Source organism: Stenella coeruleoalba (genome assembly GCF_951394435.1).
Source record: "Stenella coeruleoalba genome assembly, chromosome: X".
Taxonomy (NCBI): domain Eukaryota; kingdom Metazoa; phylum Chordata; class Mammalia; order Artiodactyla; family Delphinidae; genus Stenella; species Stenella coeruleoalba.
In genome coordinates this window covers 1,974,059-2,001,085 of record NC_137152.1, presented here as the reverse complement: position 1 = coordinate 2,001,085, position 27,027 = coordinate 1,974,059, and the positions used below count along the sequence as shown (strand labels likewise).

Below are 27,027 nucleotides of genomic sequence, written 5' to 3'. Positions count from 1 at the left end.
GGAAATCCTGACGTTGACCCCAAAATGTAAAATTTGCATACAATCCCTGGTAGTGATACCGAGCAAGACCCTGTGGGGCTCCTGGGCACAAAAGCTTTTCTGTGTCCCGCACTTCTTGATTACAGGAAATAGGCTTCCTTCAGCCCCCGTGACCTTCCCTGCGTTCCAACGGGCAGGTTCAAACAGTTGCTAATCAGGGAAGGGAGGGGATGCAGAGACAAGGGAGGAACAGTCAAGAGAAACAATGGTGCAGCCTGGGGGCAGGGTTCTGGTTCCCCCTCAAGAGATACACATGACAACATCTTTGAGTTCTTCTGCAGGTACTGAAACCCCAGCAGGTGGGAGAAGTTAACTGCATGCTGCCCACCGGCACGCAGACCCAGACCCGTTGGAACCAGAAGGTCAATGATGCTGACTTCGATGACCTCACCACCAACCAATGAGAAGAGTGCCCATGAGCTGACCACGCCCTCTTTGAACCATCGCTGTAACACTCCTCACAACCACCTCCAGGTTGGGACACACAGTTTTCTGTGTTTTGTTTAATATTTATTATTTATTTTTGGCTGCATTGGGTCTTTGTTGCTGCGCGCGGGCTTTCTCTAGTTGTGGCGAGCTGTGGCTACTCTTCGTTGCGGTGCGCGGGCTTCTCATTGCGGTGGCTTCTCTTGTTGCGGAGCACGGGCTCTAGGCACGCGGGCTTCAGTAGTTGTGGCTCACGGGCTCAGTAGTTGTGGTGCATTGGCTCAGTAGTTGCACCTTGCAGGCTCTAGAGCGCAGGCTCGGTAGTTGTGGCACGTGGGCTTCAGTAGTTGCGGCTCACAGGCTCTGCAGCGCAGGCTCAGTAGTTGTGGCGCATGGGCTTAGTGGCTCTGCGGCATGTGGGATCTTCCGGACCAGGGCTCGAACCCATGTCCCCTGGATTGGCAGGCGGATTCTTAACCGCTGTGTCCCCAGGGATGTCCCTGGGACACACAGTTTTGAGGGCATTAGCCCACTGTGGCCCCCTTTGCCTGGCAAAGCAATAAAGCTATTCTCTTCTGCTTCACCCCAAACTTGGTCTCCAAAAATTAATTTGGTGTCAGGGCACGGAGGCCAGATTCGGCTTCAGTAGGAAACATCCCATCCACCAGCAATGATGTCCACTTGCGCCAACCAGTGGGAAATGAAATACTGGCTGTTGGAAGCCGGATGTTTTCTCTCAAACCACCTCTGTGGACCAGAAGGATCGGCTAAGAGATCTTAGAAGCAGAAAGGTGCAACTCAATCTTTCTGCCGTAAGATGGGTGCGTGCGTCATTTTATCAGAGGTAGAGATCCATCTTTAAGGCAGTCACAGCTTTGCAAATGTTCAGCTCCATGCTGCTGGCTGAAGAAGAGGTCGCTCATCCTCTTCCATGAAATCAGCCACTGCATCCAAGCTAACGGAAAGGCTGCGGTGGAAAGAATCTTTGATGGGGCTGCTGTGGCATTTCTGGCATGCCAGCCCTCCTGTGTGTATTGCATATTTTGCAGGGGTGCCTTTGGCTCCCTTTGGAAAAGGGAGAGACAAAATTCCCTTCAGTTAGCTGGGAATCTGGGTGTCCACAGAAAACACAGACGTCTGTGCGAAAGACAGAAACCATCCCACGACATTCAGGCAATATTTCCTCCCCAAAGACTTTATTTTCAGAACCAGATCTTTTATCGGGGGGCTGGGGTGGGGGGCGGAGGGCGCCGTGTAGCTTGCGGGATCTTAATTCCCTGACCAAACCTGGGCGCACGGCAGTGAAAGTGCTGAGTCCTAACCGCTGGACCACCGGGAATTCCCTAGGACTGAATCTTCTATAATTTCCTTGTTGCAATCAGAAGCTCAATGTCAAAGTGGTATCAGCTGCTGTACCTCACAGAGCAGTGGAGAGAAGGGAAGTCTTATTTAAATAACACATGTGGTCAGGGACGTGACCTGGCCTGGCTGAAACTCGTACCAGATGCCGCCGTGTTATACGATACAGGAAACACAGGGTCCTTTTTTGGTTTTGTCCTAAACTGTATGCATGGATTTAATGTGATATGTGTTAGAAGGTGTATATATATAAACATATTGGCTCGTACGTATTAGAAGAATTGTGGCAGTGTGCTCATGTTCACATCAGGACTTGTTAAAATGCATTAGTGCTCCTTCAGTAATACACTGCACTCTCAAATAGCCAACAAAATTAGGATACTCTGTAGTTTATGGTCATGAACATGATGTTGCCTCAATATTTAACCAAGGGCAAATGCGTGCAAAACCCTGTGCCTGAAAGACATTTCAGTTACAAAATAAACGAGTCAAGAGTGTGAAAAGTGCAGGGTGGCGAATGTAGTCAATGACTATGTGATAACTTTGTATGGTGACATCATAACAAGACTTAGCATGGTGACCATTTTGAAATGTTTAGAAATATTGAATCACTGTGTTGTGTACCAGGAATAACATAGTGTCGTAAGTCAATTATACTTCAAAAACCCATAGAAAAAAATCGGATGAAGGAAGTCAAAAGGTACAGTTATAAGATAAATAAGTTATAAGAGAAGATAAATAAGTACTGTGGTTGTGATGTACAACATGAAAAGTAGAATGAACACCTGCTGGGTCTTCTGTATGAAAGGTGTAAAGATAGTCGATCCTAAGAGTTCTCATCACAAAACGGAATTTTTTTCTGTATCTTTAATTTCGTATCTATAGGAGATGATGGGTGTTCACTAAACTTGTGATAATTATTTCACGATGTATGTAAGTGAAATCATTGTGCTGTACACCTTACACTTATACGGTGCTGTGTGTCAGTTGTATCTCAATAAAACAGGAAGAAGAAAAAATGCTAATTGGAGTAGATTTTTCTTACAGGGAAATGTAAATCATTAAACTGCTTCCCCAAGAAAAGTGATACGAAAATAGAATTTCAGAGACAAAAAAAAATGAAGAACTTCTGACCTGTTAAAATGAGCTTGTTCAAGTATTTTCATATGCATTACGGTGGGAATCCAAATGGATCCATTTCAAAGACTGATGAAATTTTCATGTCAATGTTCACAATTTTCTGTAAACTGTATATTTTACAACTATTGAGACATGATGAGGAATTTTAGAGGTCAACAAAAATTTCTGAGAAGGGATATAAGGTTTCAAAATTTACTTAAGACCACTTATTTAGAATCAACCAAAATAACGTGAAACTTGGTCCTAATTTAACAGCATGAATTTTACATGAGAGATATTTTTGTTTTTAGCTAAAAGAAGGAGCTTCTGAGCACTCTCATATCCTATTCAAGTACAGTTGTTTTTGTTTTTTTTTTTTTTTTGCGGTACACGGGCCTCTCACTGTTGTGGCCTCTCCCGTTGCGGAGCACAGGCTCCGGACACGCAGGCTCAGCTCAGCGGCCATGGCTCACGGGCCCAGCCGCTCTGCGGCATGTGGGATCCTCCCGGACCGGGGCACGAACCCGTGTCCCCTGCATCGGCAGGCGGACTCTCAACCACTGCGCCACCAGGGAAGCCCCAGTTGTTTTTTAAAGTGTACGTTCTGTATGTGACTGTGAGACAATTTAGCAGAATAGTAAAAGAAGGAGACCTTGTTTTACTAAACTTAGCAGAAAATGGATATGGTTTAACTTTATTATTATGTCTAAGGCTAATTAATTAGAACTGAAAAAAAAATTGCTTCCCCAAGAAGGGGCAGGGTTACGGAACAGAAGAAACAGAGAGGAGAGAAGAGGTGGAAGAAAAAATTCACTTGATTTACAAGGGTTTAAGGCAAGAAAACTGGGGGAGTCCCACAATGGACTAGAGAGATTGCATCTTGCCAGTGGCTGGTTAGAAGCCACCTTGGCTTGGATCACCTGTCCTTTTGTCAAAGGTGAGGAGGAAACAGCTCAGGGAGCGAACCGTTCTGCTTGAGTGTGTCTAATGTTATTTTCAGATAAGCAGACTCAACCTGCATGGAGAGACCATGAGCTGGATTTCAGGAAAAGCCCAAGAAGAGTCCACATTTCTCTTAGGATATGCCCGGGAGAGCCTCCACAGGCCTGGAAACACTTAACCATCCCTTGCTTCCTTGAGAAAAGTCAGAAAGGATTATTGAAACAGATTGGAATGTTGAACCAAACTTATAAGTGTTCCTAAGCTGTGTTCATTAACCAAAAAGGATGCTGAAACAGGAAAAACAATGAACCTGGGAACGTAGCTATGATTATACCCCTCCACCCCCAAAGGGGAAAGGAGTTGTGAATATTTAAGAGAACAGAATATGTTGGTCATTGACAACGAAGAAAATAAGAGAGAAACTGTCCAAGGAAAATACTTTAAAGGTAATCTTCTTGGAGGGCTGAAAGAAAAGATGCCAAAAAAAATAATAATCAAACCAAGAACTCTTATCAGTTATGATGTCAGGTCTTTGGGTGACTGTGAAATGCATTTCTTCATCAGATGAAGACAGGGCTTGGAATTCAACACATCTATTGCACAAATACGGTTTGACCACCTAGTGCGTATACGTCAGTGTGAGCAGAAGTTCAGTAAAAATGGAAATGTGACCTGTAGGAATGGGAAGGAGTCCATGGATGCCTAAATCGTATTGAGAGTGTGATGCCTCCTACTTCGAGAAAGGAGATAGCTTTAAGGTGACATAGTGATTCATTTTCGCAGGCAAAATCCTGCAAGGACTCATAAAAGTTAGGTGGTAGACCAGATATCCCAGTTGGTTCTGCCCATGGAGACTGTACAGATTGTGATTTTTGAGCAGGAACAGCTCCTTACCTGTTATCAGTGCCATCAGGGAAAGGAAGAGAATAGGGAATCTGATGAATGTCAAGGGAAAACTCTAGAGGTGGAAGATTTGAATTCCAGTTGCGGCCAAGTGCATCACAACTCTTCGGATGCAACTGGACAGAGAGAAATTAGGAAGTAAATTGCTGTGATGATCTCACATTCAGAGGTTACTCAAATTACCCAAAATGACATGATAGGGACAAAATTGGGAGTAGATCTAGAGTTAAGGTCTGGCAGAGAGGTTTTTCTCATGAAAGCCTGGAGACTCCTGTGCATTGGGAGCCCAAGATCCCCACACCAACCCCAATAGCTCAATGTAAGTGCAAAGATTTTCAAGTAGCAGATGAGGAACTTCCAAGAAAAGTTTCCCGTGGGGGAAGAAAATGCACATTGGAGGAGATGGATTCCCTGGAAATGTTTCTGTTAGGAGGGCAGTCAGATGTCGATTCATCAAACGTCAAACTAGGTCCTTTTGTGTATCCTGAGTCAGAAGCATGCTCCATGATTTTCCTAGAGAGTAAAAGGCATGGTTTTCAACTCAGCCCTGTCAGAGGAGTTTAAAGCACTCTTATTTGAAAGTCACCCCTCTGGTCCCAGGGAAATTCTGAAGCTGAGTTTCCTTCCTCTGATTGTTAGAGAAATTATATTTGGTGGGTATAAACTGGAAGTCATGACAATTCAGGCATTGTTTCTCTGTAACCGTTAGATGTATATTTTAACATGTATTTTTTTTCCCCTCCATGTGTTGGTTTAAATATAGTTGTTTGTTCTAAAGTTGGTGGTAGCTTGAAGGTAACTCACAGACTTGCTGCATCCGGCATGGGAAGCAGTCCTCCCCTGCATGCACAGAGAAGGTCATCCTTTTCCTGGCACTCGGTCCTGAACGGTACTCCAGGTGTGTGTCAGGGACAGAGCCGATGGAACAGAGAAAACAGTTGGAGATTCAGGGAGGCGTCTGCTCCTCAGATATGTTGGGTCATAATCAGCTTGATGCATAGCAGTGACCAGAGGGTTCAAGGGGGCATTACCTTGAACGTCAGTTACTGCACTTTCAGAAAGCTCGTAGGACACATCCTGGGGGGCGTAGCCATTTAGTGTCCCCCTTCAGAAAAGTAGGGCTGTGGGCCTACATCCTGGGGGGCTGTGAGGTGTCCAGCCCTCTTCCTGCACACCTGGGAGATGCTTTACGGTTGACCCCCACCATTCTTTGAAATCATCCATAACTCACACTTCAGAGTGCTTAACCCAAATGAAATCTGTGCATGTGGAAGCTCTAACTGACTACATACTGAAGCAGTTTCCATAGTAGGTGTGAATAGATGTATGACTGATAGATGATAGCTAGATGGATAGATGATAGATAAATAAATGATTGATGACAGATAATGAGAAGATGATAGAGATAGATGATAGATAAACAAGGAGATGATAGATAGATGATAGATATAGATAGATGAAATAGAGAGATAGGTATAGATAGATTGTTTATAGATACATGACAGGGATAGATAAATAGAAGATGATAGGGATGATAACTAGATAGGTGATAGATAGATATGGAAGGATAGATGGATGAATAGGTAGATGAATAGATGGGTGGATGAATGGGTGGAGAGAGAGAGATGATGTATGGAGAGATATATAGATGCATAGATATGGATGGATGGACAGATAGACAAATGGATGAAAAGAGATGGATAGATGGATGGATGGATGTATAGATAGATTATATAGAGAGATAGAGGATAGATAGGTAGATAGAGGATAGATAGATAGATACTTAGGTAATAGATGGAGGGATGGATGATAGATAAATGATAGGTAGATAGAAAGATGATGATAAAAAGATGATAGAGATAGATAATAGATAAATAGATAGATGATAGATACAGATAATGATAGATGAAATAGAGAAATAGGTAGAGATACATAGTTTATAGAGACATGATAGGGATAGCTAAACAGATAAATAGAAAGATGATAGAGATAAGTAAATAGATGATAGATAGATAGATAGAGATTTTCTAGGTCTCCACTGTGCTGTTGTGTTAATTACTTTGGAACCATGGTCGCACTTATATTCAAACCATGCTTATTAAAATTCGAGCCGTGAGAGCACAAAGGGTCATGCAGAGTCCTAGGAAGTACATTATATGTAGGGTTACTTTCGTCCAGAACTAAAAGTCCACCACAAAATGGCAGCACCCAAGTGTCCCCCAACCCCTCTGTCTGTGACTCTGTCCTCCTGCATCATTGATCTGTCAGTGTCAATTCAAGGAGCATTTTATTAGAGAATCACCCACCACAATGAACAAAGCACAGCCCTCCCACCCGTGAGAGCAGCAAGTCAAGGGCTGCCAGGGTCCAGGCAGGTGTAATTAATTAGAGAATGTTACCCACCCCAGCACCCACCCAGAGAAAACCAGTGAGAAACAAACTCATGGGTCATCTGGGCAAAAACAAATGCTGAAGAATGTAAAACACAGCCTACACGTGTCCCTATGTGCTTTCCCTTGCTCCTGAGGGCAGAAACCCACTCCAAACACCATAGTCAGGGACAGTCAGGGTCTTTGCAAAGCCTCCGTGTCCAGCCAGTGCTCACTCAGTTTTTTGAGGGGCCTATAACACAAGCGTATGGTGGTCTACAAAATCCATTTGCCCCAGTGATAGAAAATTATAGTGCTAAACACCCAGAGATGGTATGTTACTCAGCTCAGGCTGCCATAATGTAGTACCACATATGGGGGGCCCTTAAACAGCAGACATGTATTTACTCAGTCTTAGAGGCTGGAAGTCTGAGATCAAAGGGCCACAGTGGTTGGTTTCCGGTGGGGACTCTCTCCTCGGTTTGTAGATGGCTGCCTTCCTGTTGTGTCTTCATGTTGTGGGGAAAGAGAGAGAGTGAAGGTATCTCTTCTTCTAAGGACACTAATCCTATTGGATCAGGGCCTCACCCTCATGACTTCATTTCACCTTAATTGCTTCCTTTCTCCAAATACACCTGTGCTGGGAGTTAGGGCTTCAACCTATGTATTTCGGAGGAACTCAAACACTCAGTCCATAATAGATGGAAATATACCACGGTACACCTTCTGTGTGTTGAAAGTGAGATTTCCCCCCCACCAACCCCTTCATTAGCCTAATAAAACACTTTGTAAAGTTTTTGTCAGAAGTAAAAAAAAAGAAAAATCATCCACATCAGGTCGCCCACCTCAAATTTCTTTTGCAAATTTTATTTTCAGTTTCTTTCGTATGTGGGTTCAATGCAGAAGGCAGTCCTGTACATGGTTTTATTTTCTTTTCAGGTGTTAGTGTCTTTCCAGGCATGGCATGTGGGTCAGCATAGCAGTTTGAACCCAGTAGGAGTTCAAATTTAAAAAATTGTTGCTGGGACCTCCGTGGTTAAGACTCTACGCTTCCCCTGCAGGGGGCATGGGTTCTATCCCTGGTCGGGGAACTAAGATCCAAAACAATTGGTGCCCATTTGATTGGGTTGTAACATGATTGTTCACAGCGGTGTATGTGCCTGACCGTGGGAGAAAAGTTGAGTCTGCACATGTGCTGGACAGAGGTATCCATGGTAACCATCGGTCACCAATAAGTAGTGGACACTAGTGTTCTTTCCAGGACCACAGTAGGAGCTCGGTTATGATGGGGTCAGATGCCCAGATTACCAGACTCACTTTTAGACATACTCAGCGCCGCTTGTGCTGTGTTTTTATCTGTCAGCTACTCTGATGGGCTTGCCAGCCTCCTGCCAAGCTGGGAGGATGGTAGGTGTAGATTTAGGGTGAACAGGTGATTCTCTTCAGGGGCTCCTGGGTGCCTTTTGAATACATGCGTGGTGGTCTTTATCCATCTCCAAGAGTTCTCCAAGCTGATGTGTGGCCGAGAGATTAGGTGCACAGAGCTGTCCTTCCGACCACAGGATGAAGCCGTGAATCTGGGGCTGGGGTTGGGTTGAGGAGTGGCTGCCCTGAGCTCCTGTTGGAGCCGAGGCCAGCCTCGTCCACCTGCACGTGGCTAGCACTGGGGGCTGCATCCTGCAGTCTGCCTGCCTCCTGGATGTCCTGGTCAGGGCCGAAAGGCCAGCCACGAGAACCCTCCCCTGTCTCAGCCACATCCCACACGTGGCTCTGGCCTGGGTTACCGTCTTTAACCTTTGTGTGTCTGGGTGTCTGAATGTGTATGTTTCCGCATGAGTCTGTATCTGTGTGTTTGTGTATGCACATGTATTTGTGTGCATATGTGTTCGTATGCAGGCGTGTGTTTAGGTTTGCGTGGACGCATCTGTGTTTGTACCTGCATTTGGGTGTATGTGTACGCATGCGTTTCTGCATGACTTTATGTATGCATGTGTGTACGCATGGGCGGGTGTATTTACCTGTCTGTGTGTATCATCAAAAGCAGTCTTCTCCTTCCCATCTCCATTTTTTCCTGCATTCTGTCTCACTCCCTAAATGCCGTTCCAAATAACAAGGAAAAGAACAAGCTCATTAAAATGTCCCTCGTTTGTGGAGTGAACTGCACATCTCAATGGCATTTGTTATTAGGTTGGGAACAGAGACTTTTGAATCCATCTCCCAGGACAGTTTGAGAGGTTTATGTTAAGATAAATCCTAAGTTCCACCACACCTTCAAACATGTTTCCCACAGGAAAAAAAAAAACGTTTACCCAAAGAAATGTCTGACAGATAAATGAGAACTTACTTCAATGCCTAGAGACCGTATCTCAAACTTCATGTAACAAACACACCCACAGTAATGTGTTCATGTATAAATATCACGGATGGGTGTTGGTAATGGATTTCCCTGCAGGACATTAAGATTCCGTTGGATATCTCCATGTGCACCCTGGTTAATCTAGTCTAAAGTGTACACTGTCTCATACACACACACACACACACACACACACACACACACAGAAGCGTCCTGAAGCCCAAATTCATCACTTCTATCCATCATCCAGCTCATGGTGACCTCTGAGAAAGATAAGAAACACACACTAGGCACTTCCAAATTTTACATATGGTTAAACTCAGAGCCAGGAGATACGTGGATAGCTTTGTCCCACGGATAATATAACTTTGAATCATGCTCTCCTTGCAGAGATAGATTTTGGGGTAATGCAGGTCAGGTCTACAGGAGCAGAAGAAAGAAAAAAAAAACGCATCATGGTGACAATTATTGTGAGCGTAGCGCCTAGTCAGTGAGAGCTACAGAGGATGTGGGAACAGAAAAACCATCCCTAAAAATCACGAGACAGGAATGCGCCCTTGCCCGGGGCGGATGGTAGAGGCAGACAGCTCAGGTATTAGACACAGCAGCGCCAAGATTTATCATGTTGGAGGAGGTCTGTGCTCAGCTCCGTACCTCTGGGCAGACAGCTGCGCCTTAGCCCTTCCAGGGGAGGTGATGTAATGGGTCCTGGAAAAGGCAGGCGAGGGCTGAGTGGTGTCTGCAGAAAGCTGGGAGGAGACCTCAGCCCCTTTTTCGGCTTTATCTATCACCTTCCTTTCCAAAAGCCCTCCCCCGGGGCGTTTGCATTGCCCTTGTAAAATCTCCAAATGTCGCAGCTTCTCCAGGGGAGAAGATGTAGCCTTTTGGAAAATGTTGTTTTTGCAAATGCATCCTTTTTTAAGATAACCTCTTGGGGCCACAAAGAGGGTCTCGTCAGCAGTCCAGACTTACTCATCTCTCTGGAGGAAAAAAAAAAAAAACCACTCAGGGAACTTTCCCAAAGTGACCCGTGGAGCCTTTGGCATGCTTGGCCGATGGTAAGTGCAGTGGGGCTATCGTTAAACCGTCTCCTGTCAAGTCACTTCCTGATGGTAAAGGAAGAGCCCACAGGGACCATTTGCGCAGTTGCCAAAACCGGCTTCTCTTGCCGCCTCCTGGGGAATCTGCCATCTTCTGGGCTGTGACAGGCAGCAGAGGTAAAGAAGGGACAAAAGTGCCCCTCAACTCGGAAGTCTGGACAGCTGGTCGTACCCAGGAATTCCTGGGGAGAGAGACGTCCAACGAGATCTCACTTTTTCCACGCTGGACGCACATCAGCTTATCTTGAAAAAAAGCGTTTCCAAAAAGTTACGATAATTTTCTGGCTCACACCAAAAGCACAGGCAACAGAAGAAGTAAAGAAATAATTAAATGGGACTTCACCCAAACTAAAAACTTCTGTGCATCAAAAGACACTCTCAGGTGACCCGGACCAAGATACCCTACCAAACGTAAGATAGATAGCTAGTGGGAAGCAGCCGCATAGCACAGGGAGATCAGCTCGGTGCTTTGTGACCACCTAGATGGGTGAGATAGGGAGGGTGGGAGGGAGATGCAAGAGGGAGGGGATATGGGGACCTATGTATACGTATAGCCAATTCACTTTGTTATAGAGCAGAAACTAACACACCATTATAAAGCAGTTATACTCCAATAAAGATGTTAAAAAAAAGAAAAGATACTCTCAAGGGAGTGAAAAGACCACCCCCAGAGTGGGAGAAAATATTTGCAAATCATGTATCTAATAAGGGATTCGTGTCCAGAATATGAACTCCTCCAAGGCAACAACAACAAAACACAAACAACACAATTTTTAAAATGGGCCAAGGACTTGAATAGATGTTTCTCCAAAGAAGATGGGCCAATGAGCACATGATAAGATGTTCAACAGTCATAGTCATTAGAGAAAGGCAGATAAAATCCGCAATGAGATACCACTTCACACAAAGCAAAACACAGAAGGGGAAAATAAGAGCTGTCAGTAATGTGGAGAAATCGCAACCTTGTGCGTTGCTGGTGGGCGTGTAAAATGGTGCAACCACTATGGAGAACAGTCTGGCAGTTCCTCAAAAAAGTGAAACAGAATTCCCATACGACCCAGCCGATGCTGGGTACATATACCCCAAAGAATTGATAACAAGGACTCAAATAGTCATGTTCATAGCGGCACTATTCACAAAAACCGAAAGGCAAAAGCAACCCAAGTGTCCATCGACAGATGAATGGATAAAAAAGGTGGTCTTTCCACACAGTATGACTCAGCCCTGAAAAGGAGGGAAGCACTGACACAGACTACATCGTGGCTGAACCCTGAACACATGATGCTCAGTCAGAGCCCTGACCAAGCCATGCAATCCTTGCTAGAATTCGTCTGCAAACACACACGCGTGCATACACACACACACAAACTCTGCAAACACACACGCGTGCACACACACACACAAACTCACACACATTTTTTCCCCAGGGAGAGGAGACATTCCTCTTCTGATTCTTTCTATCACTTACACCTTTATCACTTCATCTTGATCATTATCCGTACATTTTTACACAGACTTCATTCAAAGCGCACTCACGGCATTTGCAGACGTGCGATGATTATGGGATAGCGGCGGGGTGAAAATGCACTTGACGGGGATGTCAGGAAGTCCCACCCACTCTGCTTTCTTTGGATGTGGGTAATTCCATCTCCCCAGGGACACAGACAGGGCCAGGAAGTGGGAGATGCGTTGGGACTTTTTGGTTTTTAGGTCCTTTACTTTTTAAAAAAATTTTATTAGGGTTTAATTGAACTGCAATGTTGTATTAGTTTCAGATGTACAGCAAGTGAATCTGTTATACAAACACATCTGTCCACTCTTTTTCAGATTTTTTCCCGTATAGGCCGTTACAGAGTACCGAGTAGAGTTCCCTTGCCGTACAGTAGGTCCTTGTTGGTTATCTGTTTTATGTACAGTAGTGTGTGTGTGTGTGTGTGTGTGTCAGTCCCAATCTCCCAATTTATCCCTCCCCCGCCCTTACCCCCGGTAACCATAAGTTTATTTTCTGCATTTGTAACTCTATTTCAGTTTTGTAGATAAGTTCATTTATATGTTGGGAATTTAAATGAGAAAGCTGAGTGGAAAATGGGGAGAGGACAGAAAACTTTGGACCCAGAGAACCTTGGAGAACGTGAACTCCTTGGGACCATCATGGTCTGTTTCTACCCAGAGTTGAGAGCCCCGGGGTGTACTGGGGTTGGCCAAGGATGCCTGGCCCGAGGGTGAAATATTGATCCCAGAAATCCTTAACAGTCCCGTCGATTAGACGCATGTGAAGGCAGGGTTGATGGACACAGGAGCAGGATGTATCTAGAACATCACTATTGATAAGGCAAAGGTACTAATTTGCTAGGGTAAATACTACAGACGGGGCGGCTTAAACATTAGACATTTATTTCCCCCGGTCCTGGAGGCTGGAATCTGAGATCCAGGCGTGGGCAGGGCTGGTCCCTCCCGAGGCCTCTCTCCTGGGCGTGTAGACGGCCGTCTCCTCCCTGTGTCCTCACAGGGTCGTCCCTCTGTGTGCGTCTGGGTCCTGATCTCTCCTTATAAGGACACCAGTCCTTTGGGATCAGGACCCACCCTAATGACCTCATTTTACCTTCGTCCCCTCCTTAAAGACCCCACTTCCAAATCCAGCCACATTCTGAGGTCCTAGGAGTTTGGACTTCACCGTATGAATTTAGGGGGAACACAATTCAGTCCATAACAGGAGATCAGGGTACGGCACAGATTTTTCCCTCCGCAAAGCTGCCCATCTGCGTGGGGAATTTAGGTTTGTACAGACACACTGAAATAAACACTTTTTATTTTTGTCTCCATCAAAGAATGCAACCCTTCCCTCTTAATATCATTACGGGGGCGTAGAAGAATTATTTGACAGATGCCAAAGGAAACCGAAAACATGCTCACATGTTTTATTCTTTGCACTTCCAAGAGAGTGTCCTTGAGTCTCTGTCAGTCCCAGTAAAGGGAGGGAAGGAGAGAAACGTCAGGGGGGAGAACTCACTTACCCTCCTCGCTCAGGGATACATCTCCTCCCGTGGTTACTGTCCATTGAAAGCTCAGTAAGCATCTCTTGTCTCCCAGTTGGAGGAACTTGGCTACATGTCTCATTTCACATCAATAACTAGTTCACCAAACAGATAAATGGTAGGCGGACATAGTTTGCATGTGTAGTTTTTTTTTTTAATATATATTTATTTATTTATTTTTGGCTGCATTTGTCTTTGTTGCTGCATGCGGGCTTCTCACTGTGGTGGCTTCTCTTGTGGCGGAGCACGGGCTCTAGGCGTGCAGGCTTCAGTAGTTGTGGCTTGCAGGCTCTAGAGCACAGGCTCAGTAGTTGTGGCACACAGGCTTAGTTGCTCCGTGGCATGTGGGATCTTCCCGGACCAGGGATCGAACCCGTGTCCCCTGCATTGGCAGGTGGATTCTTAACCACTGCGCCACCAGGGAAGCCCTGCACGTGTATCTTTAAGGCAAAAGGCAAAACGTCAAAAACACCTACTCCGGCATGGGTCTGGGAGATTGGAGCTGTATTTCCATGTTCTAGGAGAACACGGTCATGCCTTCTGCTGAGAGGGGCATGTCTCATAGGAAAATGGCAACTTGAGATTTAAATCCATCTGAGTTGGGTTTGAAACCCTGACCTGCTCCTACAGGACACTCCTTGTCTCTTTTGTGGGTAAGTTTTATCAGTTGCAAAATGGGAACTAAGACCCACCTTGTCAAGGGCGATGAGAATTATCTATACTTGCTGTGAAGCACTTAGTAAACCCCAGCTTGGGTCATGCCAGACGCCCGCCTGGAGTTGCTGTTGCATTTTTGCCCATGCGGGTAGGAGAATGTGGGCAAAAATAGGTAGGCACCCGGGGTGAGTCTTTTGACCTTATAGCATCCTCAGATCTCCCAGAAATTCTCACTGCCTTTACAAAGTTTACACCTCAATGTTTTAGATATGGATTGCCATTTTTTTCTAATGAAACATCTCATGTAAAACTTTAAAAAAATAATATTTAAACCTTGGCCTAGGGTGGAAAAGATTCATTTTCCCCCAGCTTTCTCGAGGTATAATTGACAAATAAAACTGTAAGATATTTAAAGTGTATACTGGGATGATTTGATATACATGGTGGAAGGATGGAATGCTTTCTTCTTCTTTCTTTTTCTCCCAGTTTTATTGATAAGATGAATTCTTTCATCACACACACACACCCTCAGTGGAGGTCCAAGAACTTGGGAAATATCTGCAAAACATCAGAGAAGGGCAGAGATGGAAGTTCATACAACTGCATGCCTATAGTGGGCACACCACAGTGAGCTTAATTCATGCTTTACAAAGCTACCTCAGAACAAAATACACTATAAAGTGTATTTTACCATAAAGCAGCCGCTAAAATATCAATCACGTGCATTCATCTTATTATTGCAAACATTTTCTGTGTTTCTATACAAACATATGAGCATAGGAATTTATTCAACTCATCCTTTCACGTATCTAAACCAAAAACCTGCTAAAGCAAGAAAATAATAGGATAAAATCGCGATTAGATTCGAAAAGTAAAGTCTACGATTTACTTAATTGCACTTTAAAGTATTTAATACAACCTACTTTTTCAAAATTTGTTTTTATTGTTGGCTGCGTTGGGTCTTCGTTGCTGCGCGCGGGCTTTCTCTAGTTGCGGCAAGCGGGGGCTGTTCTTTGTTGCGGTGCGCGGGCTTCTCACCGCAGTGGCTTCTCTTGTTGCGGAGCACGGGCTCTAGGCACACGGGCTTCAGTAGTTGTGGCCCGTGGGCTCAGAAGCTGTGGCTCGCGGGCTCTAGAGCGCAGGTTCAGTAGTTGTGGCGCACGGGCTTAGCTGCTCCGCGGCATGTGGCATCTTCCCGTACCAGGGCTTGAACCCGTGTCCCCTGCATTGGAAGGCAGATTCCTAACCACTGTGCCACCAGGGAAGTCCCCAGCCTGCTTTTTTATCCTCACCACTATACGAGTATACTTTCAGTGCTTTAATTGTACAGTTGAAACCTTTTAAAGCTTGCCATTTAAAATTGAAAATATTGGTTTAAGTTATAATAAACCTGAAATCAGCGTAATCCTTCTGAAGCAAGATGTCATTTAAATGTGTTCACATTTGTTCTTATATCTGTAATATTTTAGGCATGCTAACTTTTGTCTGTCTCTAATTAAAAAGTTAAAATTTAAAATAAAGATACCACCTACTTTGATTCTATAGGATTCAATGCTAGAAATGTTAATGATGCTCTCTTCCCTAAGTCTGACCTTATCAGTTGCTTGCGGTCTTAAAGACAGCTAGAAATACTCTTTTTCAGAGCCAAGCTGTCTTGACTTCCCCAGACTCTGGGTTCCCTTTTTTCCTGTGTGCTCACGTTGGCTTCATCCCAGCTGGGCTGGAGCAACTCTCCAAACTTGTACAGATAGAGAAAACTCAGATGGCAAGAAAAGAACACAAGGGTCTGGTCCTTTCTGATCCCCAAGGGGCCCCTCACTGGAGGGTTGCCTGTCATCAGGGCCAAATTTGTTTTCCATTTATGTTGAAACACAAAAGCCCCCTGGGTTGAGTTTTTTGCTTCTGTTTTTTTCTCTTCCTCCTGAAAATTCCTTCCATTGTTCTATCTGGCACTTTGCCCTGGAGGGAGACTGTAGCAGCCTGTCCCCGTCCAAGTCTGTCTGATTTGGGGCACCTTGAAGAGGTGATGGTCCTTCCCGTGAATTTGGTCCCTACAGCTGTTCACCACAAACGCGGGAAACCCATCTCCCCTCCCGAAGACTTCGGCTTTCTACTTCACAGGAACACTCGGCCCCGAGGAATTACAGGGCTTCCTTAAATCTCTGCTGAGTCAAGATGAAAACAGCTCTGATACGGAACTTTCACGTCGGAGGCACGAAGGCTTGTGAATGAAAGTCTGAAGATCACCTTTTCACAAAATAACGCTAACCCTGTTTTCTCTCTGGGTTCCTTGGGTCTTATGCATGCAGTCTGGAGTTGCTTGTGGTTTTCCAGAACCACGGGGTATAGTGTTTATGGTATAATTTCCCAACACAAATTATATTACCAAGGAGCACTGACATTTGAGTGGAAATACACAACTCAAATGATGCTGTGGGTGGCTGTTGACGCCAATAGATGTCTTTCATGAAGTCCAGTGTCAGTGCCAAGGTAAGGGGGGAAAATGCCTTCTAACTATCATTTTACGTTGTTCCTGTCTTCTGCTAAGAGCAGATTTTTTTTTTCAAAGTTCTGCTCATTTTACCCTTTACATTTTAATGCTTTATTAAAAACACAAATATAAAATGTAAGCATAAGCTAAATAGATAACATAGTTACATATTAAATTACAGATTATCATTTACCAATCTTGCATATATATATAACTTACGCATTCAATATATTTACATAAAATAGACATATAGGCGTACCTTAAACTGTCAATCTCTTTTGTGGTTTTTTTTTTTTCTTTAGTGGATTCTTGACGTTAACTAGATAGGCCCATATCTGCTTGAACTCATTCGTTTAGCAATGTATTTCTCCAGTCATCTAGGGAAATTACAAGGATGCTTCAAGTTTATGATGCGGTATCTTTGATTCCCCTTTTTTTTCCTCATAAGACAGGATCCAGGTGTTACTCTAAAATAAGCCCACGTGTAAGATTTCCACTTAGCATTACAGTTATTTTTACATGCTGATAATATGTAAAAGTGTGCTTCTGTTGTCCACAGTACAAGAACTGTGGAATCCTGTTGCCTATGCTAGAAGTATATACTTAGAGAAAGAAGAGCTACCTATCATAAAAGTCTGCTAGACGTCTTCAAGAAAGAAGACCAACTAAAAGTACGGTGACCCTTAGTGCTTTATTGTTTGTTTGGTCCATTGCTGTCCTCATTGGAGTCATAACCTCTGGCATCTCGGCTTTGACTTCCCAAGTCTTTCATCTAGCCATCCCTTCCCATCTATTTTGTACAGAATACAATAAGGGGAGAAAAATACACATGCCGGAAGAGGAAAGACAGGAAGAGGAAGATAACAGAATTGCCATATCCGTCTTACCAGAGTCATCTAGAGCATCACCTGAGAAGAAATGGGAATGCAAGACAGCATGTCTTGGGTCTCACGTCCAGCAACAGAATCCCACCGTTTATAAAATCCGTGTACTGCCTGCCTAGGAATTACGTTTTTTCTCCAAGAAATGACTCATTTTATTACCATAACCCATGCATACATTTGTTCTGATTCTTGAATAGGTAAAACTATTTCTGTTTATACCTGAAGACATTTTTTCAAATAACGTTTTTACCAGCTGTGGAGTGTCTACAATAACATATTTATTCAGAATATCTGGAAAATGTTTCAATGGAAATTACGAAATAGGATTTTATTGTAAATAGTAGTCGGTGCATGAGGTATGACATCCTCTGTCGTTGAGTATGTTTTAAAGATCAAGAGGTGGGCTTCCCTGGTGGCGCAGTGGTTGACGGTCCGCCTGCCGATGCAGGGGACACGGGTTCGTGCCCTGGTCCGGGAAGATCCCACATGCCGCGGAGCGGCTGGGCCCGTGAGCCATGGCCGCTGAGCTTGCATGTCCGGAGGCTGTGCTCCGCAACGGGAGAGGCCACAGCAGCGAGAGGCCCGCGTACCGCAAAAAAAAAAAAAAAAAAAAAATACTTGTAACAAAATAAAGTAAAAAGTGTGTGGCAAATTTCTTTCTTACCAAACAGTGATTATCGTTGTAGCTTTATCTAGATATCTTTGGTGCTCTTAAAGACATGTTAAAACTGAAGGAAAATCCATTTCCATTCAGATGCTCTGAGGGCCCAGTCCCAACATGTCCCTGACAAGCAGAGTTTAACAAGGGATATTTTCATAGATTTCCCTTCATTGCACGAATTCCTGCTGACATGATGCAGAACTAACTGGTGCCCTATATTTCATATCCTCCCCACACGGGACCTGTAAAAACTGGAAAGTCTAAGACTCAGTGTCAGTTAGCAGTTTGGGTAGGATCTGCCATTGTTCTCTCTTGTCACCCAATGAAAAGCGTGCTTTAAGGTTCCACGAACACAATGGCTCTTTTTTTCTTATCTGACACCACTTGGCTTCTCAACTCCAGGCCACATCCACCCACAGACAATGGCAAAACTTAGCATCGCAGAAACCCCAGACTAAACTGTGTATTGAGAAAAAAAATCCCTTATCCCAGCTTCCGTGTAGCAGTCTGACCGGGTCTTTTTTGAGATTATGTACAGAAAATAACACTATTGTTTGACCAAGTGTCGTCAAACCTGAAATGAATATTTATTACGTTCCGAAAGCGCCGTTAACCGCTTGCCATTTATCACTACGCCAGGAACTACTTTTGTTATCATCCGCATTTGCGAGAGGTGCGGCTTTGTCATGGCAGTTTGAGTAGACGGCTACACTGTCCGTCGGTCCATTGCGTGTGGTCCAGCAGGGATTCCGTCTGATGGCTTCGCTTGCGTAGAACAAGAGAGAACAAGTTCTATACTTGGATGTGGATGAGAGCCTCAGGCTCCCACTGGACTCACTGGGTCCATGTCTCAGTCCCACGGGTGGTAAATCTCTGGAGACGCGAGTCCGATTTGGGTAATGACCCACGATGCTGTTTTTACTGGGCTGGTTCTAGGTGTGCGTCCATCGGTGTATGGGTGGGTAGATGGAGGGTGGGCAGAAGAGGAAGATTCTGGTGGGGTCTACGTGGAGTTCCTCATATGGGCTGGACTCCCCATTAAACCTCCCTGAGCACCCCAAGGCTTTGTCCGTGAGGGACACATCTCTGCCTCCACAAACAGACCTTCTGGTCCCGATGAGATTTGGCTACTATGTACCAGGAGGAAACATTTACCGCGATTAAACTTTTAATAACACTTCATTAAGATTATACCATCTGAAGCAACTGGGCTGCCAAAGACCTAGCTGTTATCATAACCTTGGGGTCTATTTACAGAGGAAGAAGAATTAAACCAGGCTGCGATTCCCCTGCTGTTTTCTCTTCCTGGATTAAAAAAGATACTCTAAAAAAATAAAGTATTTCTCTGAGAATTAAATTTGTCGAAATGCATGTGCATTCGTTTATTGTGAACGGAATCCAAACATTGAATTTTCAGCATTCCCTCCTACTTCTTTCAGCATTTGCCTTCGCGTCACCTTTTTTTTTTTCCTTTTCAGTTCCGAAGGCACAGCCAAAAAGCACACACAGAAAATAATTTAACGTTTTCTGTTCCTAAAGTATTTTCATAATCTAAAGTGTCAGTGCCTTCCTTTTAAGTTTATATATTTCCACAAAGAAAAAATATATGCTCTTACTGGCAACGAAGATATGCGTAACAGTCATCATCATAATAAAGTACACCTACTCCACATGCCAGAGGGATGAAGAAAACAGATTCTTCTCTCTCCGGTAACCTTAGAAATGCGCTCAGTTATTTTTATGGCTTCTTTGAGCCAACTTAAAATGCAAGTGGTATTCAAGTTGGGTCATTAGAATTCTAATGTTTGCGAAGTTTGTAAAACTCACGCCTGCTACCCCTATGTTGTCTTTGATCTCATGAGCCCCAAGCCATCTTTCCCTTGGCCTCTCCCACTGCTTCTTTTCTGGGTCACACATAGGATGGTCATCACCAGCACCATGTCGGAAATAATGGTTCCCAGAACTCCACTTTCTAACCCCGACTTGGGTCACCATCTCCAGGGTCCTCCCACATCTCTAGGGCATCGATACGTGGACCAGTCTGGTTGTATTTCCACGACTTACGGTCCACTTCATGGCTGAGAGCCGTAATCACTGCCTTGCAAACACCCAAAGCTCTTAGACAGCAGAATTCAACACCAAGCGTGCTAAGATCCGGACTGCCAGTTCCCCATGAGCCGGGTGTGAGACAGACTGGGACCTGGGACCCTTTGCTGCAGGGCTTGCACCTGGACACACCTCTCCTCAAGCAGCAACATACAAAGAAATTAGAAGGGACTAAAAATAACTGCATGCATGCGCAGTTGGGGCAAATTATAGACAAAAAGATACAAAGAGACCCAGAAAAACCCAACTGCCACTTCTGAAGAGCCGGGAGCAAAAGCAGAGGGTCGGGAACAAAAGCAGGGCACTGCACATGCCCCCTGCACACAAGACCACAGAGGGGTGGGCAGACCCTCCAGCCGGACCCCTGGACACCTACCCACACCCCGTATAAGGAATCCGCTCGTCCCGCCTTGGGAAGCGAGCAAGGGAGCCTGTTACCTTTTCCATGCTGTAGCAGGGGTCCCAATAAAGCCTTGCCTGAATTTCTCATCTGGCCTCTGGAGGCCTAGAACTGTGGTCAGTAACAGCTGTGGGCTGGAGAAACATCACACCAGTGTGCCCAGTTGTCTGTTGTATCCTCTTCCTCCCAGTACAGTTCTTTCCCCACTTTTTAAAGTCATTGTTTTCCACGTCTCCCCGTTTTCTTAAAACCTCAATGATCCTATGCGAACGATCTCGACTTCAGTCTTACAGAGGAACAGAAATTCTCTCAGCTGAGATCGACCTCACCTCCCTTCCATCAAATCCACCCGCCTTTTCTCTGTTGCCTGCAACTCACGCGGAAGAAGTATCTGAGCGTATTAATGTTGAAACGCCTGTATTTTCCTTCCCTGCTCTTGGCAACCCGAGGTAACACCCACAGTCACAAAGGGTTGGTGTACTGTCCATGGACCCTCTCCTGGGTCATGTCCATCTTCATCGCCTGCTGCCTTGGATGTTCTGTCTCAGGACTTGTGGAAACTCAAACTTTTGGGGGTGGGGCGGTGATTGTGAATGCCCCCTGTATTATCCACAACAAACAAGGATGGGTTTGGGGCATAGATGTCCCATCCTTGTGGGGGACACAGTCCTGATAACTCATTCTTTTTTAAAAAACTTTTATTGGAGTAGCGTTGATTTACAACGTTGTGTTAGTTTCAGGTGTACAGCAAAGTGAATCAGTTATACATACATCTATTCTTTGTTGGATTCTTTTCCCATATAGGTTATTATTCTTCTCCCTTATTATAATATTTCAGATTCTTTTCCCAAGATTACAGAATACTGAGTAGAGTTCCCTGTGCTCTACAGTAGGTCCTTGTTACTTACCTATTTCATATACAGTAGTGTGTGTATGTTAATCCCAACTGATAACTCATTCTACAAGGATGCTGAGAGAGTTGCCAGTGGGACCAGAGTCACCTTTGTTCCTTTCCCTTTCTTCCTGGCTCACTTAACACCAGCTTCTTAGGACAACATCCCAAATAAACGACCTCACCCAGGTCCCTGGCTCAGGCTCTGTTTTTGATGGAACCCCAACCTAAGACATCCACCTCCACAGGGAATGCCTCCTTTTCCATCACGGAGAACAAAAACCCTCACCACTCCTCTGAGAGGAAGAAAAGGTTCACCTCAACACAGAAAGGCTGGGAAAGTCTTTTCTTGAGGCATAGAACTAGGAGCTGGACACCTGTCAATCTTCCCCCCCCCAACCTCCCTACCCCCTGACAACCACTTTTCTACTCTCTGTTTCTATGGGTTTGACTTTTATTTGTATTCCACATATAAATGAAAGCGTACAGTACTTGTCTTTCTCTATTTGACTTATTTCACTAACCACATTGCCCTCAAGATTCGTCCATATTGTCCCAAATGGCAGGATTTTCTTCTTATGACTGAATAATTTTCCATTGCATATATATATACACACATACATACCACATATATATACACACACACACATACCACATATATATATATATACATACCACATATATATATATACGTACATACCATACATCTACACATAGCACATCTTCTTTATCCATTCATCTGTTGATGGACACTTAGGTTGCTTCCATGTCTTGGCTAGTGTACATAGTGCTGCTATGAACATAGGGGTGCATGTACTTTTTGGAATTAGTGTTTTGTCCAGATATATGCCCAGGAGTGGGATTGCTGGATCCTATGGTAGCTCTATTAATATTTTGAGGAACCTCCATACTGTTTTCCACAGTGACTGCACCAGTTTACATTCCCACCAACAGTGTAGGAGGGTTCTCTCTTCTCCACACCCTCTCCAGCATTTATTATTTATAGACTTTTTGATGATGGCCGTTCTGACCGGTGTGAGGTGATACCTCATTGTGATTTTGCTTTGATTTCTCTAATAATTAGTGACGTTGAGCCTCTATTCATGAACCTGTTGGCCATCTATATGTCCTTTTTGCAGAAATGTCTCATCAGTTCCTCTGCCCATCTTTAGTCAGATCATTTGTTTTGTTTTCTATTGAGTTATGTAAGGTTATCTTATTTTTCTTGAAAACACTGGTTTTAAAAATGAAAATTGCAGTAATTTGCAAACGACCTCATATTAGCTCATGGATAGGACACAGCTCAAATGCAAAATAAAGGGTGTTCCAGACACAAGCACTCACGGCTAATGGTTCCTATCCAAGCTATCTGGGAATTATAATGGGGAATCAGAACAATCTTGTGCCCTGGTAGAGTAATTGATCCTAAATTAAAGACTTAGCTGGATCCCAAGGAACTGTTCAAAATTGGCAAGCCACCTAAGCCCTGTATCTTTGTCATCATATTGAAAATGGAAATAGTTAGCAATGGTATGCACTCAAAACATAGTTACAGTTTCTTTTAAAACTTGAATATTGAGTTCGTGGCAACATTTGGGTTAAAGTTATGTTCAAAAACAAGAATTGTCTTCCGAAATGTGGATGGAATGAGAGGCACATATGCACGGCTCTGTTTATATATCCCTCACAATAATTCGTTGAACAGGCAGAGAATTCCTTTTCCAGATTTAACCTGCTAGACAGAACTCCAAGAAATAGAGAAAGTCCATATGCATTTTCATTCTTAGGGGATATTATCCTTTTGGAAATATTACCGAAATGTGGAGGAAGCAGAATTACTCCCTTCTGGAAAACAGGTGTATCTAGTATTATATGTTTTTCCTCAATTGCCTATCTTTTACCACTGTTCTTAATTTTCTTACAATTTATGGAGCACTAAAGTGACTTTCACTTCAAGATCGTAAAATATAAGACAAAAAGATCTTTACCACTTTACAGGCATTTGCACACACGCTCGTGAAGAAAATGTTTTAGCCAGTGTTAAGAGTTCATTGACCATCTCAAGTCAAGACATTCGCGTACTGCAAAAAAAAAAAAAAAAAAAGGTCCCAGTTTTTATGGGCCTAATATAAACCACCGTCATGGAGCGGAAGCAATATCGGGAAAGCTTTCCTGTGAGAAGCCAGCAGGCTCAGCGGCCATGGCTCACGGGCCCAGTTGCTCCGCGGCATGTGCGATCTTCCCGGACCGGGGCACGAACCCGTGTTCCCTGCATCGGCAGGCGGACTCTCAACCACTGCGCCACCAGGGAAGCCCGAGAAGCCAGCACTTTGAACTCCAGCTGTGACGTCTCCCTTCTCTTAAACTCCAAAACTTTTCAATGGTTTGAATTGACCCGAGGGTAGACTTTAGGATCTGTACAAGGAGAAATTGATTAAATGTCCCTCAGGAAATCTTTTCAGAGTAAAAATAGTTTACCTGGGATGCGGGATGCTGAAAAAGACGGAGGGTAAGGACTTCAACATTGACATCTCCGGCAAGAACCCCGAGTCTAGCTATTGAGAACAAACAAACAAAAAGTCAGGACTGTGTCTTTTCATAAAAACGGAGACCTTTGTTGTATATCTAGTAGAAGTCACGTCAGTCTTGCATGGAAAGACACTGGAAGATGCCTCTGATTGGGACAAAATTTTCCCTAGGAAAAAGAATTCCGGGTTCGTGCCAATGTACATACAGTTGTTAAGACCTGAAGACGAATAACATTGGGAAACCTTCCTGTTTCTGGATGAATTTATTTATGTATTTACACTGATCGAGCTCATTAATTCATTTATTGGCACCATATGCCAAATTGTACTTTGCCCAGAGGGACTGTCAAGAAAAATTCACAATCACAACACTGGAAATGAAACACCAACAAAGCTTGTCTTGCCTTAAAAGGACGTTCTGTGTTCCCAAATGATTGATTTTAATGGTTGGATGTCTCAGTGAAAAAGAAAATCCCTCGTTGACAAAGGTGAAACCACCTGGCTCCTTTCCATCTTACAAAGGTTGGAATAGATACTTTGGCAAGAGAAGGCTTGCAGTTTTCATGTTACAGTTGGTAGACCTTTTTGTTGAAAAATGGTGCCATAAAGTTAAACCGTCTGCTTCTTTTCATAACCTGTACAAGCTTAGCATTTTCTTCTCACGTGAAACACGTATCAAGCACACACACACATATATCAAAGGCAGGAAATGGATATCCAGTAAACATATATATACACACACATACACATACATGTACCGTAAATCGCGTCTTGGTTGTTATATATCCTCAGTCACTTCTTGGCTCTGTTTTGGTCTAGAATTAATTACAAGCTTGGTGAGGCCAATCTAGGTGTAGCAGCAAACTTGGGTTTTTAGGGTAAAAATCAATAACAGGGGTACAGCATGGTGTCAACCCTCTCATCGTCACCTTCTTATAAACGGACGTTTATCTCTGCTAACTGGAACCACCAGTTAGCAGAAGCTTTGTGATGAGCTTTGGGTGACTGGGGTGTTTGCTGTCAGCCTCAGGGGATGCGGACAGCCCGGTGCAAATTAAAACTGGCCCTTGCCCTCTGACCTCTACCACGGGCTACCTGGCCAGCCTAGGGCTGTCAGCTACTTCCCAGGGTGACATTTTCATCTTCACTCCATCTGCTTGGAGGGATCCAAGTGACTCCATGCTCCTAAGTTTCTGATGACCTCAGTACTGGGAATGACAGCAAAACTTAATACATGGGGCTCCCCTGGTGGCTCAGTGGTTGGGAGTCCGCCTGCCGATGCAGGGGACGCGGGTTCGTGCCCCGGTCCGGGAAGATCCCCCATGCCACGGAGCGGCTGGGCCCGTGAGCCATGGCCGCTGAGCCTGCGCGTCCAGAGCCTGTGCTCTGCAATGGGAGAGGCCACAACAGTGACAGGCCTGCGTACCGCAAAAAAAAAAAAAAAAAAAGAAACAATATGTGAATTACTTGCCAATTCCTGTAGTGCAAACGTTCACCGCGGCTGATTGCAAGTCATCAGTGACTTGAGAACCTGCAAACAGAGCTTCTATTGGTCTGTCTGGTCTGTTATTCTACAGATTAGAGGGACCCAAAGTTGGCCGCACATTACCCGAGGAGCTCTCAAAAATCCTAATGCCCAAGGATATGGAGAAAAGAGAACCCTCGTACAGTGTTGGTCGGATTGTAAATTGCTGCGGCCACTGTGAGAAACAGTATGGAGCTTCCTCGAAACTTTAAAAATAGGATTACCATATGATCCAGCAATTCTCCTCCTGGGTATGTTTCAGAAAAACAAAAATACTAATTTCAAAAGATACCTGCACCTCAGCGTTCATAGCAGCTCTATTTACAGTAGCCAAGACATGGAAGCAACCTAATTGTGCATCAGCAGATGAATGGATAAAGAAGATGTGGTACATGTACACAATGGAATATTACTCAGCCATGAAAAAGAATGAAATAATTCCATCTGCCGAAACAGGGATGGACTTGGAGGGTTTTACGCTAAGTGAAATAAGTCAGACAGAGAAAGACAAATACTATATGATTGCACTTATCTGTGGAATCTAAAAACTACAACAAATGAACAAATGTAACAGAAAAAGAAGCCGACTCACAGAGAACAAACTATTGGTTCCCAGTGGGGAGAGGGAAGGGGGGAGGGGCAAAATAGGGGGAGGGGATTAAGAGGAACAAACTACTAGGTATAAAAGAAATAAGTGACAAGGATATATTATACAGCACAGGGGATAGAACCAATACTTCATAATTACTTTAAATGGGGTATAATCTATAAAACATCAATTCGCTATGTTGTACCCCCGAGACTAATATAGTATTGTAAATCAACTATACTTCAATTAAAAGAATGCTAATGCCCAGTATGAATTCCTGATCAGTGAAGGGGAATATCTGGATTGTGTTCTGGGTGCCAGCATCTTTAAAGGTCCCCTGATGATTCCGAGGTTTGATAAGGTTTGAAATCCTCTGCTCCAGGTATTAAGCCACTCATCAATTAATTAATTAAACCATTTTGAAGATGCTTGTTTGTTGCCTGCTTGGAAGCGACTGGGTTTTGAGGGTTACCCTTGAGGCCCTTACCCTGAGATCTTTGTACAAGGCGGTCCCCCCATGCCCCCAGAAGCATCATCAGGAAAGCAACCCAGCGTAATATTGTTTATCATGGGCATGCTTGTATAGTTAGGGAACAAAATTAAATCTAGGGTTTCATATCAATTCATATACTAGCTTCATGGAAATTCA

At 44.1% G+C, this 27,027-nt stretch overlaps 1 protein-coding gene across 1 annotated transcript in view; it reads left to right on the top strand.

Moving 5' to 3' along the window:
- The first annotated feature begins 447 nt into the window (after positions 1-447).
- The window catches only part of MXRA5 (matrix remodeling associated 5), an 81,966-nt gene continuing 55,386 nt past the window's right edge, over positions 448-27,027 (top strand). The window contains exon 1 of the mRNA XM_079909863.1: positions 448-513. The gene's annotated coding sequence lies outside the window, so the exon portion shown is untranslated. The remainder of the gene's footprint in view (positions 514-27,027) is intronic.